Source organism: Rhinolophus hipposideros (assembly GCF_964194185.1).
Source record: "Rhinolophus hipposideros genome assembly, chromosome: 4".
NCBI classification, from domain to species: Eukaryota; Metazoa; Chordata; class Mammalia; order Chiroptera; family Rhinolophidae; genus Rhinolophus; species Rhinolophus hipposideros.
In genome coordinates this window covers 36,360,946-36,377,826 of record NC_138050.1, presented here as the reverse complement: position 1 = coordinate 36,377,826, position 16,881 = coordinate 36,360,946, and the positions used below count along the sequence as shown (strand labels likewise).

The 16,881-nt window shown below is 30.8% G+C and overlaps 1 protein-coding gene across 2 annotated transcripts in view; it reads right to left on the bottom strand.

The window, feature by feature from the left end:
- SGCZ (sarcoglycan zeta) overlaps positions 1-16,881 on the bottom strand; it is an 803,628-nt gene that overhangs the window by 538,012 nt on the left and 248,735 nt on the right. The window lies entirely within an intron of this gene.

Sequence of the window (16,881 nt, the reverse complement as noted above, 5' to 3'; positions counted from 1 at the left end):
GAAATGGGAAGAAGTAAAAGAGAAAAAGGATGTTGAGGAGAAAATGAAAATGTTTAAATATTGCAACAGGAGCGAAAAAATGAAGTGACATCGGCACCCTGTAAGTGGTTATAGCACAGGGTGACGATTGTTGAAAATGTATGACATAAAATTATCTTCCTCATTCTCTGAGAGGAGACCCTTCAATGAACCATGTTTCTCTCTAGTTACTCTCTGGAAGTTGGGTATTTTATGAATACATAAAACCTTCCAAGCTATCAGAATAATTTTTGAAACATTTTCCATAAAAAAAACACTATCAATAATATCTACTTAACTCTAGATAGTAGTTTAAAAATAAATAAAGAACACTGATAATTATATGTACTAAACACATCTTAGAGTAAATAAATCCTTACAGAAAGTAAAATTTAAAAATCAAATTATTTACTTTTTCTTATTCATGATTTAATAAGTCTCCAATGGCTCTAGTTTCTGCCATTTCTACATTTACCTGGTGAGTGAGTGATGCTGAAAGCAATATTATAGGCAATAACTTTGGGCAGAAAGCTTGTACCTAGTAATGACACCCAGTAACCTGGAAGGCACAGAAACAAACCAATCAAAATCAACATATGAACAGCACAAAGAGCTCTAGCTCCTAAACAAGCAACTCGGGTTACTACTGTGTTCTGGCTGAATGGCAACCCTTATGGTATCTACCAGCCCATGTATGAAAAAATCAGTTTAATTATCAATGCTGAAATCATTGAAGGCCTGTCATTTCAGGCTGAATATTAGATCTGATTTCAGTTCAGACATCAGTGAAACTCATGTTGAATATCATTTTTAAATTACAATCTGGAAGATATTTTATCACTTACGTCAAATAAAGACAAGATACAACTGAATTCACTTAATATTCATGAATATCATCAACTATTAGTTACATCTCCAAAGAAAACACAGGTCAAATTTCAGAATCCTTTTAAAAAAATAGTCACTTCCCATATTGACATATTGTAGAAGTGTTAAAAATTAAAATGTTTTTGGCTAATCTGTACTGTCTGATTTATAAGAATTATACTTTAGATTGAAAAACTTGTCTATTAAATATGATTTTTTTTTGCTGTGAACTGTTTTACTCTAAATAGCTCAGGCTTTGAGAGTTGATTATCAAATTTATTAATACCAACATTTTTATTAATAATATGCAATTTATGTTACAAAAGAATGCTTACTTAAAGGAAGAGAGTTTTAATTTCTGTCACTGCTAAATTTAGCATATCCCCAGCATAAATATTAGTCCAGTTATACATATGGACTATAAAATCAAGTTACAACTTCTACTTGGGAGACTCATATCATCCTTAATGAACCTTAAATTAGATAAGCATACTTAAGAAACAATTGGCCAATAAAATCCTCCCGTGATGACTCATTGATGGTAGCAATTTTATGATGAGCTGAAGCAATAAAAATGAACCTGCCCATTATCCATGGGTGTGCCTCCTACACATGTCTAATGAGTCACCACATACAAGGTCATTGGTCAATTTCAACCTGAATATTCTATGGTGATAAGAAGACAAGAACATTAAAAGAATAAAATTTAGATATGTAACAGTTTTCTCTATAATGGTACATACAGCATTTTTAGTTATTACTACAGTTTACCTGATTTCAGACTGAAAAATTACTAAGTCAAAAGATTAATTTAAAGGAGTTTGTATATATACATCATGTGAAGGACTGCAATTATCTGGGGGAAATATGCAGAAAACAGTGCCAAGTAATGTGCCAGACATATATACAAATGGGACTTAACAGATTGTACAAATTAGAGATAATACATGTTGTTGTTTTTTTAAATTTTTTTCATGTGCAGGAAATGTCACATTAATGTAAACCAACTGTTCAAGAAAAGGAAGTGTTCATTTTTAAAAAAGTGAAAATAAGGCATGAAACAAATCACGGGAAAATGATCTAGAATATAACAGGCACTTATTCAATCATTTAAAAAAATGATCTAGAATATACTAGGTACTTCTTCAATAATTAAAAAAAATAATAAAAAATCTGGAATCCTAATAGGGAAAATGTCACGGTTATAAAAAAGAAAGCTGCACATCTGAAAAACTGATTAAGATGATAATGCTTAATGGTAAGAAATGCTCTATCTCATTAATAGATGAATGAAAATTAAGAAAAAATAAAACATGACATCACACTCACTTTTGGAAAAACAATAAAGTCTGAAATATTAAATTCAGCTAGAAAGGAGAATTAAGAATCCTCATCCACTGCTAGTTGCAGGTGAAACTGGAACAGCCATTTTGGAGCACAAGCTCTAATATTTGGTGAAAATGAGTATGTGTACAATCTATGACCCAGATATTTCTCAGAATATACCAGAGAATCTACCCCACACAGTGTAATTTATGGGATTAAACAGTTGGAACCCACATAGAAATCCATCTTGGGAAACACATAAGTGAAGATATATAACAAAGAAGTAGTTGGAGACTACACACCAAATGGATATCAGCATGGACAGATGCTCAATTAAACACTGAGTATGAAAAAAGAAAATGAAATTTAAAACTCAAAAATATTTATATAACCTAAATATACACAGAATATAGTATATATTTATATACACACATACACCTATACATACATATACCCATACTTGAAAGATGTACATATATTTTAGTAAATGTAAGAAAAGTACATTGGAAGCACATGTATAAATACAACAAAGGTTGACTATTAGGGAAGATAGTGTTAGGGTTTGGTCAAAATATAAGAATAAAATAAAAATGTAAAAGCCCAAAGAAAGGCTTTCCAAAGACTGATGTTGATATTTTGCCATACAATGAGATCAACAAAATGCTGTGTTTGAGACATAAAAAGAAAAACATAAATAAAGACTAATTACTTATTAAGAGTAGTAACTCTGTTTCACATCCTGTAATAACCACAAATTTTTATACTACTTTAAGATGCCCCCTATTTTTTACATAAATAACTGTGCAAACTATGAAGATCATAACATTTGTGCATATTTAAATAGCACTTGAGACTATTTGGATGTTTTATAAATATTACTTTTTGAATACTATTACAAACAGAATACTTTTACATAAATGATTACAAAACTTATAAAGAAGTAAAAAATCCAGAAATACGCTAGATGTCTACTAAATCTATGGCTCTTAAACCCTTCTCTAGAAAACTCCTAATTATTGTAAATATGTATCATGTTATGTATAAGCAAACAGTTTTGTTCTTTTTCATTTCTACCAAACAATGAAACTTTACATTGCTACCACATAAAATTTAATGTAAAGGAAGACTTTGGCTTATAAAATGTTTCAAAATTATTCTAGAAAAGATCTACTCACTCAGGTATGTGTTTCAAATCTAGAGTTATCTCAGGTCTATCATCAATACAAACCGAACAACTAGGATTTACAAGAATGATGGTTAAACCATGTAACTCTGTGTGATGCACACAGGGTTCTATGAAATCAACTGGAAACCATCCATGAGGTGTGTGTAGTTCTGTTTAGTTTTAGAAAACAAGGTTGGACATTACGTGGATCTTTATAAGAGAAACTCTTTCCTGGTGAGCAGGACATGTCACAGATAGAATAACTAAGGCAATAAATTATAATATGCCTCATTATGAAGTCAGAGTACTTTCAGATACATACACTTTAAGGAAAAATGATCTTTTCGACATGTTTGGAGAATTTATAACAATTCAATAACCATAGAGTATATCTCATAAACAAATCAAATCGTTACCATAAAACTTTCTTTTATTTTTATTCTGCCTGCAAACATGATGTGAGTTTTATACATGTTAGTGGATCATTGAAATATAAATCATTAGTCTATAAAACATTTGATCCAGTCACCTGTAAGACATGGGGTCTACGACTTTCCAGAGTGCTTTTTTTTTTTTTTGGCTTCCAGTTCATTATTTAAAAGTTCTGCTATACCTATGAACCAGACGTTTCCAGTAACTAACTTGTATTTGTTAGTTATTTTGTTCTTAACGAAGAATGAAAACTGTTTGAGGCTAGTAGAGGTCTGTCTTTCATCTTGTCCTCTGCACTGGTGTGCATGCAAGCTATGTGGATAGAAAAGATCTACAATTTACTATCATTTCTGGAATAAGATGGTTAATTCCACCTATTCCAAACCCTATTATCAAAAAATTCTAAATAACATTTATTAGTATAAATGATATATACAAATAATAACAATTTTGTGGGTAAGTAATAAAGTATCATTATTTCATACTTTTCGGAAAGTATTTCATACTTTGGAAAGCATACAAAGTATTTCATACGTTGGAAAGATTTGATCTAGAAAAAAGTTATTAACAGCTTGAATCATGTGAAATTGATGTATTTTTTTTTTTAGGGCAAAACTAGACCATTAAAAGGGAAAATTTTTGGTTTGTTAACTGCTGCTGTACATTGTGTCTGAAGTGAGGCCAAAAGAGATTGTTAACAGAATTTTTCATATCTCTCTGATGAGCCAATAGGAATAATTAATAACAACTATACAAGGTATTTCTGTATCATGAAAACTTTAATGAACTTATTTTTATCTAAGTTACCTCAATAGGTATTCAAAATATGTATTTCAAAATTATTTTGAAAATGGGGGGGGGGATCATCTATTTAACAAATATTTGCCTAATGGCAATCGTATAATAAGTGCTGACAGAGGATGTGGCAAGGTCCCCATGCAGCCACATTCCATTACACAACGTGATAGACAAACAAAAACAACGTAGGAATGGGAAAGTTACAGATATTTATCAATGTTCAGAGAAACTAATTCAAACTGTTAGCAAATATAAGTCAAGAATACAGTTTGTACTATTCTCAATTCTATTAATTCTTATAGCGCTTAATGAGACTATCAGTGAGTTGTTAAATTTTGGACTGCATTGTTTTATGCTCTTCAAATTTTTTTTTTTGCATGTTAAAACTTACCTATCTAATTATTTTATAAGATTCTGATGACAGGCCTCAGATTATCTGCCATTTTATTTTCTCTTCTAGTACCTGAGACAATGCTTGGCATAGAGAACCTAGTGACATGGATCAATTTTTCAAAAATTATTAAGGAGAGGGTTGAAAATCACTTGCATCAAGTTGACTAAATATCTCATCCTGTTTACACTATTAATCCATTCAGTTAATCATTTTACTTTACCTTCCAGCCTACTCCTTATGTAAATGACTATAATTTTCAATTAGCAGAATCCAAATTAAAGAAATTTTTTATACGTATCCATCTGTCCCTAAATAAGGAATGTTAGAATCTGAAGCTATCTAAGAATTGATTGAATCAAACAATTTATCCCCCAAATACTTTTTAGATAATTCCTTTAAATATGTTTAATGTTTTCCTTGATACAGTTCACTGTCTAGAAAAGTAAATAATTCCACGTGGTAATGGTGTAACATCTTTCTTCTATTAAATGGAAATCTGTCTTATTTAAGTGTTGCTGATTTTTCTTTCAAAATCTTAACTTTCTTTCAAAATCTTAATTACCTTAACTTCCCAACATCTGATTTATCCATGCTAAACATCTGCAAGTCTTAATCTTATGTACTATTATTTTCCAGTAAACTAATGATTTAATTGTTAGACTTGTAAAACTTTTCCCATAAATACTTAAGTTTGGGGAATGTTTTTGTTGAATATGATCAAAATTTGAGTTCCGAAAATATGATTTTAATTGTAACACATGCTTTTAACCACTGAGACAGTTTGATCACCTTCCTTTAAGCACTCTGGTTTGTCCATCTAGTGTTTAAAAACATCGCTCAATTCTGTCACTTAGAAATCAACAAGTATCCATGCATCCTTTGTCCAGTGTAGATATATAATGCAACCTCATATTTTGGATAGTGTATGTCTATCAGCAGCCCAAACCAGACTCATACATTTAATAGCCACATAGCTGTATTAACCATAATAGAGCTTGCATTCAGTTAGTCCCTCTATTGATAACGCATGAACTTCTTCCAAGTCAATTATAATCCCCAACCTGTAGTTTAATAATCAGCTCTTTATCTAAATATAACATGTCATATTTATTAAAATTACTTTTAATCTTATTTAAGTTATGGCAATCTATTAAAATTATGATCCTGTTTAGTCTTTGCAAGCTTGTATCATTTTCAAGGGCAATGACATATCTTCCATACACTCACTTAATCAACGATAAAAACTGATAAGGATAACTCTCAATTGGTTAAGATACAATCTCTCCAATTTATAATGATTTTCATCAGCACACATTGGGATATATTCATTCACCAAGTTAAGAGACATTATACATTCCTCGTATTACCATGTTATATGTAAGAATATTAGGGAACAACTTGCCAAAAGACTCGTCTGACTCAGTATTTTTGGCATTCCCTCAAAACTTACTTTTAGTAAACTTAAAACCGTACTATTCTCTTTTTTTAAGTGCACACGAACCTTTTGTTTAATAACATTGCCAAAATTTTGAGATTAATATTAATAAATATTTTTTGAGATTAATATAATAAATATTTTTTCTTAATAGCTGAATTTGTAGATGTTGTCTATCTTTTTGTGAGTCTATTAGTATATTTTTATGATGGATTTTAACAGAATGTTAATAAAGTAAAATAAAGTAAAAATAGAATAGAACTACTGATTCCTTTATACCACTTAGCCCATAATTTCTTCAAATATATTAACCTCTATTATAACATCTATTATTATGAAAAGAGGATAATGATGCCATGATATGCCCAAGGAGTCATTTGAAAAATTATTTAACTTGGTGTATATTGTATTTTAATATTCACATTAAAACCAAATGGTATTTTTCAGAAGTGAAAATAGAATACATCCTGGAAGATATGTCAGTTTGAGCGATAATCTTAAACTAGACATAATAACAAATATATTCAGCAATCTGTACCAGAACAATTATTTCAGAAGTTCCAACAAAGCACTAATGTATTCATAAATGATAAAATATTCTTAACTTCATTATAATGCCATATAGTAGAGATACTTTTGCATGCTTCTGTTTTGTTTTGTTTTGAGGAGTGGTGGGATAGAGATAATTTTGCCTGTCGTCATCAGACTAGAAGCATTCGAATCCTCTGACACATTTCAGGTTTATTTTTCCACCTCTGAGAGGTGACACAGTGAGCAAAAAATGGCTGTAGGCAGGGGGTGTAATTCAAATTGTCAAAGTGATCACCATGTGTTCAGCTCTGGATTACTTAGAAGCTAATGGCTCACATTTCTAATATACTACAGTCTACTACATCTCAACCAAATCAGTAAATCCTGACTGATTCACTACTCGCCATATCTCCTTAGAATATGCTAACATCATTGTCCATTTTTCCTATGAAAACACAGCATCGAATCAAATACAGGCACTAAGATATGTGTTACTAAAGTATAGCTCCACAGTAAGAAAGCACTTAGTAAACAAGAAAAACCACAGTATGTTGTCAGTCATATAATCCCTAATAGCAAAACTTGGACTAAAATTGCTTATTAATTTAAGAATCAGATATAATAATTTTGATAAACATTTCAGAAATGAATATGTCTATAGAGAAATTTGACTTCAGTTCTCAAAAGAAAAGCTGATTGCAGAAGTGCTTACTGACTGCAGAAGTTTATTATAATGAATATATTTTGAAATATACACACATAGCACCATAAAGTACTAATGTTCGAAGTATTTTATATATGTATAAATACTATTTTTAACCTCCATATTGAAATCTATCTCTTTCATTTATTTCCTAAAGAACTGATTAGTTTCAGAAACTGAGTGTATCTTATAACCTAGATGGAAATTTGAGTAAAAGTTAGAAAGAAAACAAAGCAATTAAAATTAATACAATGTAATATTTTATCTCTACACTGAAATGATAAAATGTTTATGCACAGGTCAAAGGATTTTAAAATAACAGTATTCTAATATACTATCACTTAAGCTATTTCTGTATCTTCATTTTCATGATCAAGGTGAAGAGTAGCTGTATTGACTCTATACAAGCTTTGTGCATCTATTTTATTTATATCTATTTTTGGGGGGTTTATACTGTTTCCCCAAAAATAAGACCTAGCTGGACAATCAGCTCTAATGTGTCTTTTGGAGCAAAAATTAATATAAGACCTGGTATTATATTGTATTATATTATATTATATTATATTATATTATATTACATTACATTATATTGGGCCTGGTTTTATAGTAAAATAAGACTGGGTCTTATACTAATTTTTGCTCCAAGAGACACGTTAGAGCCAATAGTCCAGCTAGGTCTTATTTTCGGGGAAACGGGGTAGATGTTTAAGTACCAAGAATAGGGATAAAACTGTATTTTAAGTAGTAAACAAGTTAAATAATAAGCTACAGATATAACAGGAAAACATTCTCTTTCAAAGTCCTTGTCTGAAGATTACACACATTAGATAGACCCACATTGCTACTGCTTCACTTAATGACTTAAAGCAAAGTTATGGTTTGTAGTTTTTTATGAATATGAAATATATCAAAAATGACATAAAGATCCAAAATGGAAAATCTTCCAGATATACACAATTTATAAAATGGAAGAAAAGAAAATCCATCTTACTTCAGCACAGGAATGATTAAAAATTTATTTATATCGTATATTTAGAACAATATGTATATATATTTAGAATATAGATTCTTTCTAATATTTCACTTCATTTAAAAAAAATCTTAAGTAATTGTACACTTCAGACCAGGACAAAATAATGTGGAATAAATAATATTTTCAAGTTCTCATGGTTACTTGCTTGTCAAATAATGTTTCTAACTCATATATCATGTCTGTCAGCAACAGAGCAGGATAGCAAAACTCTGAAAGTCACCACTCACTTGAGAAGGCCAGATAAAAATGTCAAAAATGATGGCATATACAGATCTTGGCTGCAATTTGAAATACCATTCTTTGGCCAGAACCCAGAAGCTTCCAGAATTAATGAAAAATAAAATTTTGAGTTGAATGTGATCTCAACAGGAAATTAAATGCATCTTTCTATCTCTTTGGAAGACTACCAACAGTATCTCCTTGAATCAGATCTGCTTCCATTTCTTAACTGGGTTCCAAAACGGAAAAGGACTGACACTCCACAGTAGTGACAGAATATATTGCGTAGATATCCACTTATCTAATCATTCTTGTTTGGTTTAGACGTTCAATGTATTTTTGTATTTAATATAATGTTATAATAAATTTTAATAAAACATGCTATCATGAGTTATGTCCAACATAGTAGAATGAATAGAAATTAAAATAAATTGAGAAGGTATATATATGGGCAGATATGTTATAACTCATTTTCATTTAATTAAAAACGGAGAAAAACTCATCTAATGGTACAGATTTTGGTATTAACATAGAGCTCAATTACATACTTACATGACTTTAGAAACAAAATAATTGAATGCAGGTAACTCATAGAAAATATATGTGTGTACCTTCTTATTATAACTCTAAACATCCAGACTAATATGATCTTCAGAACACCATATGATCTCTGAAAAGAGGGTCTTCAGTTAAATAAATTTGGAAAAACCATTCATGAAGATTTACAATTCACCTTCATACTCTAAAGGATTTGATATGGATCTTGAGATTATTATGCTACGTGAAATAAGTCAGAGAGAAAAAGTCAAGAACCATATATTTTCACTGATATGTGGGATATAAACTGAAAACAACAAAGGAACAACACAAACAAATGAAGAAACAAAAACTCATAGACATAGACAATAACTTAGTGGTTACCAGAGGGTAAAAGTGGAGAGAGGTGGTAGATGAGGTTAAAAGGGATCAAATATATGGTGATGGAAGAACTGACTCTGGGTAATGAACACACAATGTGATATATAGATGATGTATTACAGAATTGTACATCTGAAACGTATGTAACTACTAACAATAGTCACTCCAATAAACTTTAATTTAAAAGAAATATTTAAGAAAAATATAGCAATACTAGTTTAACTGTTCATTTCATAACATCCTTTTTCATTACAAACTTGAAGTATACAGGCCTGAAAAGCTTAATGTTTCCCTAAAAGGATATACTAAGATATCTCTGCAACAAAAGTACGTAACAAGTCCATCCTTCAGACAGTTTCCTCCATTATAGTGCTACACTTTTATTCATTTAATTTTGTCATGAAACTCCAGTAAAATTTATTTTGCAACCATTATAATAAATTCTGTGTGTGACATATTTAATAAATGACAATACTATGCTCACTAAAAATATGTATATATAATAACAGGTCTCAGAAAAATATCAGTCAGAAATCAATGTGGGAAAATGGCAGCAGGTGAAAAAGGCAACAAAGATTTCTTTAGTAATAGGCTTTCCAAATAAAGTTGTGTGAAAGAAAAAAAATCAATACTGCTCTTTGGTCCTTGGAATGATAAAATTAATGCTATCTTGTTTCAGAGCAATCCCTAGGACATCTGATTTTCATAAATATAGAATAAAAAAAGAATCAAGTTTGTAGAAAAATAAACAAAAATGTTCTAGTTTCGAGCATACTCACGAAATTCACATTCTCCCCAGATTTACAGAGGTGTAACTGACAATTTAAAAATGTTTATATTTAAAGTATATAACTTGATTTGATATACATACACATTGTGAAATAATATCCACTATCAAGCTAATTAACACAGCCATCACCTCACATAGTAACCATCATATTTTTCACATTGTAATAGTGAGGATATAAAGTAGAAAAACCTAAACAAGATCACTGTTACATTTACTTTAAAAATAATATATTCTTTTTAAAGAGTATGAGAGATTATTCACAAATAAACACTTCTAAAGGGTAAAATGTATTCAGATAAATTGTGTGACCTACAATCATACGTACATATATGCAAGTATATTTACGTAAGGTGTACACACAGACGGCATACATACACATATAATATGAATGCACTGATGTCATAAACAAAAATAATAATGGGGTGTCAGGGACATAACTATCTTAATTACCATTTCCATACCTAGGCATCCCTCAGCTTCATTCTTAATTCCTTCTCATCCTGGCAAATATAGCTTTCTCCAATTATCCTATATCTATGCTCCTGGTTACATTTGAAAGCTCTCATGTCAGGGGAATTTGCTTTGTTCACTAGCATTTCCTGGCCCACAAAGAATTCTCTTTGGCAAAAGGCTGTTTGGAAACAGAAAAATACAGAAAAGAAAAAATAAATGCCTACAGTAGAGGTATATCTAGGGAGTTATTTTAGTCACAGTACATAAATTCCAAAAATACCTACCAAAATAATAATTTAAAACCTAAATGAAGAAACATACAAAATAATGAAGGCATTTAAAATAATTTGTAAAATGCTCTTTCAAGTGTTGTTCTAAAAATTTTATCAAACAAGTAGGAAAGTGTACGAGAAAATAGATTCTCCACAAATAGTAATTCCTTTGTATACTTTTGGTAAACACTATTCCTTTCAGCACACTGGGTAGCTATTTTGGGAAATACTGTTATACACACATTCAGAAGGTCTCACATTACAGAATAATTTGCCACTTTGCTGGGAGCCAGCCCACCAGCCCCCAGATCATTTCTATTAAGTTGCTAACACCATAAAGCCTTTGCAAGCAAAAGGAATATTGGCAGGTGGCATCCCTTGGATTTGAGCATGACACATATTTGTTACACTTCATTTATGTTTCTTACTGTAGTAAAAATATTATTTTTCAACAAGCAAAAAGCTCTTTCATACATACTGCTTTTATTCCATTTTTCCAACCCCTTTCTTAAAGAGCTGAGGTTTAAAAAAATAATAATAGTGAAGTATAGATATCTTCCATAGTTTTAAAGGTGTACAGAGTTTACAGTTTTCACACATCTAGATAAATGGTACTATAAAAAATACCTGTAAATTCAATATTAAGTCTATTGAAAGCAAATCTATTTGCATACGTACATCAGCTATTATGGCAATTTAACAGACATTGCATACTCTAAAAATAAAATATACCTAGTCATCTATTTCTAATATATGTTAGCCATTTTAACATGTTTTCCAGTAGACTGATAAATTGTTGGTTTAAAAAAAAACCACGACTAGATTTTGTATTTAAAGTACACACTAAACACACAGTATATTACACACACAGGGTTTGTAGAATAACAGTGGTACTCCCTACATGTATCTATAAGAATTAATATCCTTTTTGGATGGCAGATAAACTTTAAAAATGAGTTTTCAAAATACATTCTATAAGCAAATGGTAAATAATAAAGTAATATATAAAAGTTTTACTAAAGCTCTTTGATTTCTTACCTACTGCCTTAAGATTATAAAATATTTATAACCAGAAATAAAGCAATAGTTATGCTATTTATATAATGTAAGTATAACATAGACAAACCAGATTCCATACTCAAGAAAGCCAAAAGTTTTAAAACCCCAAATAACAATAACTAATAGTGAATACTTGACAGAAATCCTACCAGAATATAGAAACTAGAAAAAAAGAAGGAAGTAGTTCAAGAATAAGATTAAGAAGTCATACAATGTTTTCTCAAGAAAATGTTAGCAGAAATGTGGAATTGTTACTGTCAGGCTATTATTTCAAGTATATCCCAAATTTACCAGTGACCTTAACACACTAGGAACCATATTTGGCATAAGGCAGGACCATATTTGGCATAAGATTGTGGAAGGTCACATTTTGTAAACTGTATGTAAAATTCAACCATTGTTTTAAGGCCAAAAAGCACTTGGACTTCACATATTGTAATTTTTTAACTAAGATCCCATTCTGTGAGATGGTACCTTACCTTGGTTTTACTTTGTCAATCTAGACAGCAAAGTCCATTTTTTTTGTACATAAAATCTTTATGGATAACAGGTCCTACATACATAAATGGCATTACTCTATATTCACACGTGTATAGGTACATCAGAGGGTTGGGGTGGGTGCATATAACAACTGATGTATAACTATTTTCAAAAGAACAATGTCTAGCCCTTTGGTTATTTATCAATTTTGTTTTCTGTATCAACTTACTGCTAGGTTTGTGCATAATATCCAGTTTCAGGAAAAGCAGTCATACTGAAAGCATGAGTATGACTTTTCACTAAGCAATATAATTTTGAAAATAGTCTTTTCAGATAGCGTGACTATAATTAGATTCATTACATAAAATATACTCTGGTATACTCAGCCCGGTACAGTTACTAGCTAATCAAGATAAGCATTACCAAATAAATCTCTCTCTGCCTGGATAATCAGTCATAATATATCAGTTTCACTCTAATCTTATCATTATACTTTGACAAAAACAATTTAAAATAAATAAAATGTTGAAAATTCCAATAACAAGGTAGCCATTTAAGCATGACATATATATATATATATATATATATATATATATATATATATATATATATACATATATATATACATATATATATATATATATATATATATCATCCACCCATTTTGGCTAACCCATCTTATTCCTTTTTTTTCCATTATAATTTTAACGACATAGAAGGAAAATTTATTGAGGGGATTCTGATTACCAATTTTATATTCTTTCTCAAGGTTTCTTAAAAAGTTTAATCAATAAAACTACTGGGCAAGAGAGACTGTTCAAATCATTCCTGGCAATATAACATTAAGATTAGATCATTTATTTTGCATTTTCAATTATTTCATAGATTTAGACATTTCACAGTGATACAGTGATTCACAGTAAACACCTTTTTTTTTTTTTTTTTTTTTTTTTTTTTTTTTACCTCTCATTAAATCCTTTTTTTAAAAAATTAGTTTCAGGTGCACAAGACAAAGTAATACTTAGACATTTATCATTTATATCCCTCACACTGTGTGAACCCATCTTCCGCCATCCACTATCCCTCTGACATCGCACAGAGCCATTACATTTCCACTGTCTCTATTCCTAATGCTGTACTCCACTTCTTGTAAGTATATACATACATATATATGTATGTATATACATATACATATATATATATAAAATTATAGTTGGTATTCATTATTGTTCAGCTTCAGGTGTACAGTGCAGTGATCAGGCATCTACATCATCCCTGAGGTGGTCTCCCAAATGGGACACGTGTCCATCGGATACCCTACAAAATCTTTACAACATTATTGATTACGTTCCCCAAATTAATTTCAAAACCCCGTGGCCATCTTGTGGTTACCGACTGTTTTCTAATCCCCTCACCTTCCCCCTTATCCCCACCCCCCGCCCATCTAGCAACCCTCAGTTTTTCCTCTTTGTCTCCAAAACTGTTTCTGATTAGTTCATTCACTTATTCTTTTCTTTAGATTCCGCATATTGACCAAGCAAATGCAGGCTCTGTAATTCTGAACTGTGTGTTAATAGATCATTAGCTTTGCATCCTATTTCTACATATATAAGGTTCCTGAACACTCATAAGGAGACTGAACTGAAAGGGAAGTCAAGGAGAGATGGTGCTATCTGTGTGCATTTTTCTTCCTGGGTATGCATTCTGACTACATTTGAAAAAACAAACAACATTTTTTGCTGCCTTTTCCCCAATCTGTACCATCTTTACCTTTCTCTCATCATTACAGTAATTAAGAGGTGAGTATAAAAATATGGAATCATAATGTATCATATTTGTTTGGCTTTTAATATTTCAGAGTGCTCTCACCTCCATTATTTCATATTACCCTTACCACATTTCTGCAGGATGTTAGAGCAGTTATCATTATACCTGTTTTTGTTGTTTTATTTAAATATGAAAATATATCTACCAGAAGGTAAAGGGGGAGGGAGGTGGTAGATGAGGGTAAAGGGGATCAAATATATGGTGATGGGAGAACTGACTCTAGGTGGTGAACACACAATATGATATATAGATAATGTATTACAGAATTGTACACCTAAAACCTATGTAACTTTACTAACAATTGTCATCCCAATAAACTTTAATTAAAAAAAGAGAAAGAAAATATATCCATAAAAAGTAACCAAGAAACTAGTAATCAGTGCCCTCTTTGTAAATCATATAGATAGTAGTAAAATCAAGGTTTCTATTAATATTATAAGTTATTGTCTAATTTTGTACTTGAGATTCAGGGAGATACTATGCAATCTTCTTAAGGGACAAATGAGGTGAATATCCTCATATTTCCTTCTTCCCAACGTTCTTTACTCATCCCTATAAGGGAGAATTCAAGTGATTAGACTTCTGCATCTGAAGTGTAGCAGCAGAGTATCTAATCACCATGGTTACACCTGTGGGCTTGATTCCACTCATTCCTAGAACTAAGTCCACAGTTTCTGGATGGTGTAAGGCAAGAACACTTTTTTATCCATAAAAGATTAAAAACACTTCTATGGGTAATATTCTTGGAGTCTCCTACAACATCACCTTTAAATAAAATGTATCATTTCACTTTCAAACAAATTTTACATAACTTTTATAAATTCTTATTTATAAATCCTATAATAAGAAGGATATTCCTACTCCTTAGAAATGTTCAGTACTCATTTGAAGTCGAGATATTCATGTTTAAACAAAACAAATGATAATAAGTGAACAATCGGTTTAATTTTTTTTCAGTTACAGTTGACATTCAGTAGTGTTTTATATTAGTTAGAGCATAGTGATTTAGAGATTTATGTAATTTATGCAATGACTCCTCGATTAGTCTGGTACCCACCTGGCACTATACGTAGTTGCTGCGTGACCAATCAATTAAATGGAAAAATTTGATGTAATAGAAACAACTCTGTATTTTACATTCTCACTAAAACTTTCTATAAAATTATTTCCTCTGACTAAACAATCAATAATTTTGGTTCTTAACATATTTGGGGAAGTCTTCATTATTGTCCCAGAGGAAACATGCCATCAGAAGATATTAGAAGATAACATCCAGTTACCTTCAGAGAATCAGTCATTCTGATTGTAAGAACGTTGATAATGACTAGCACACATTACAGGATTGTTGTCAAGAGCCAGCTAATGAATTTTATGAAAATATTTTGAAAACTGTAAATTGGTGCATAAATATGATTAATTGATCTGGAGGCAGCGTATGCTTTGGTTATTGGCATAGACTCCAAAAGACCAGAGAATGGTTTCAAAACCTCTCCTTACTGCCCTGCTCCGTGAACTGACATAAGATGTTCACCTTTCTATACATCAGTGGGGATAATAATAATACTTAGCTTTTACATTGCTAGGATGATTCAATGAGTGAACATTTTAACATTATTAGAATAGTATATCTTACATGTTGGTAATATTTATTTATATTTCTCAAATAAATAAAATAAAAATACCCCAGATCAATGGTATATAGATCTTTTTACTCATTGCAGAGAGTATACAAATATAATCAGAAATATCATACAAGTTAAAATACAGGTTGTGTTTGAACGACTGCAACAAATTAGTGTTAATATTATACCCATGGCAATTTTAACAGTAACAATGTCTACAATTTATTAAACATCTACTAATATAATTTACTACATGCTTCTCCTTATACATCTTTTTGCTTAGCTTTGCCATAAACCTTTATGCAGAGCTTATTTTTCCGTTGCAAAGATGCAGAAACTAATGCCAGTAAATGGCAGAGGTAAGACTGTCACTTACGTGGGCTGCTTTAGGTAAATTATTTATTATTTGAAAGCTGAATTAACTAAATAAAAGGTGGAGGGCATTCTATCTTATGACTTAGGTAGGGATGGGATCGCTGTCTACTGGGCTAGGCTGTGAGACACTCAAGAGCAGAGCCTGAGATAATAATAACCCAAAC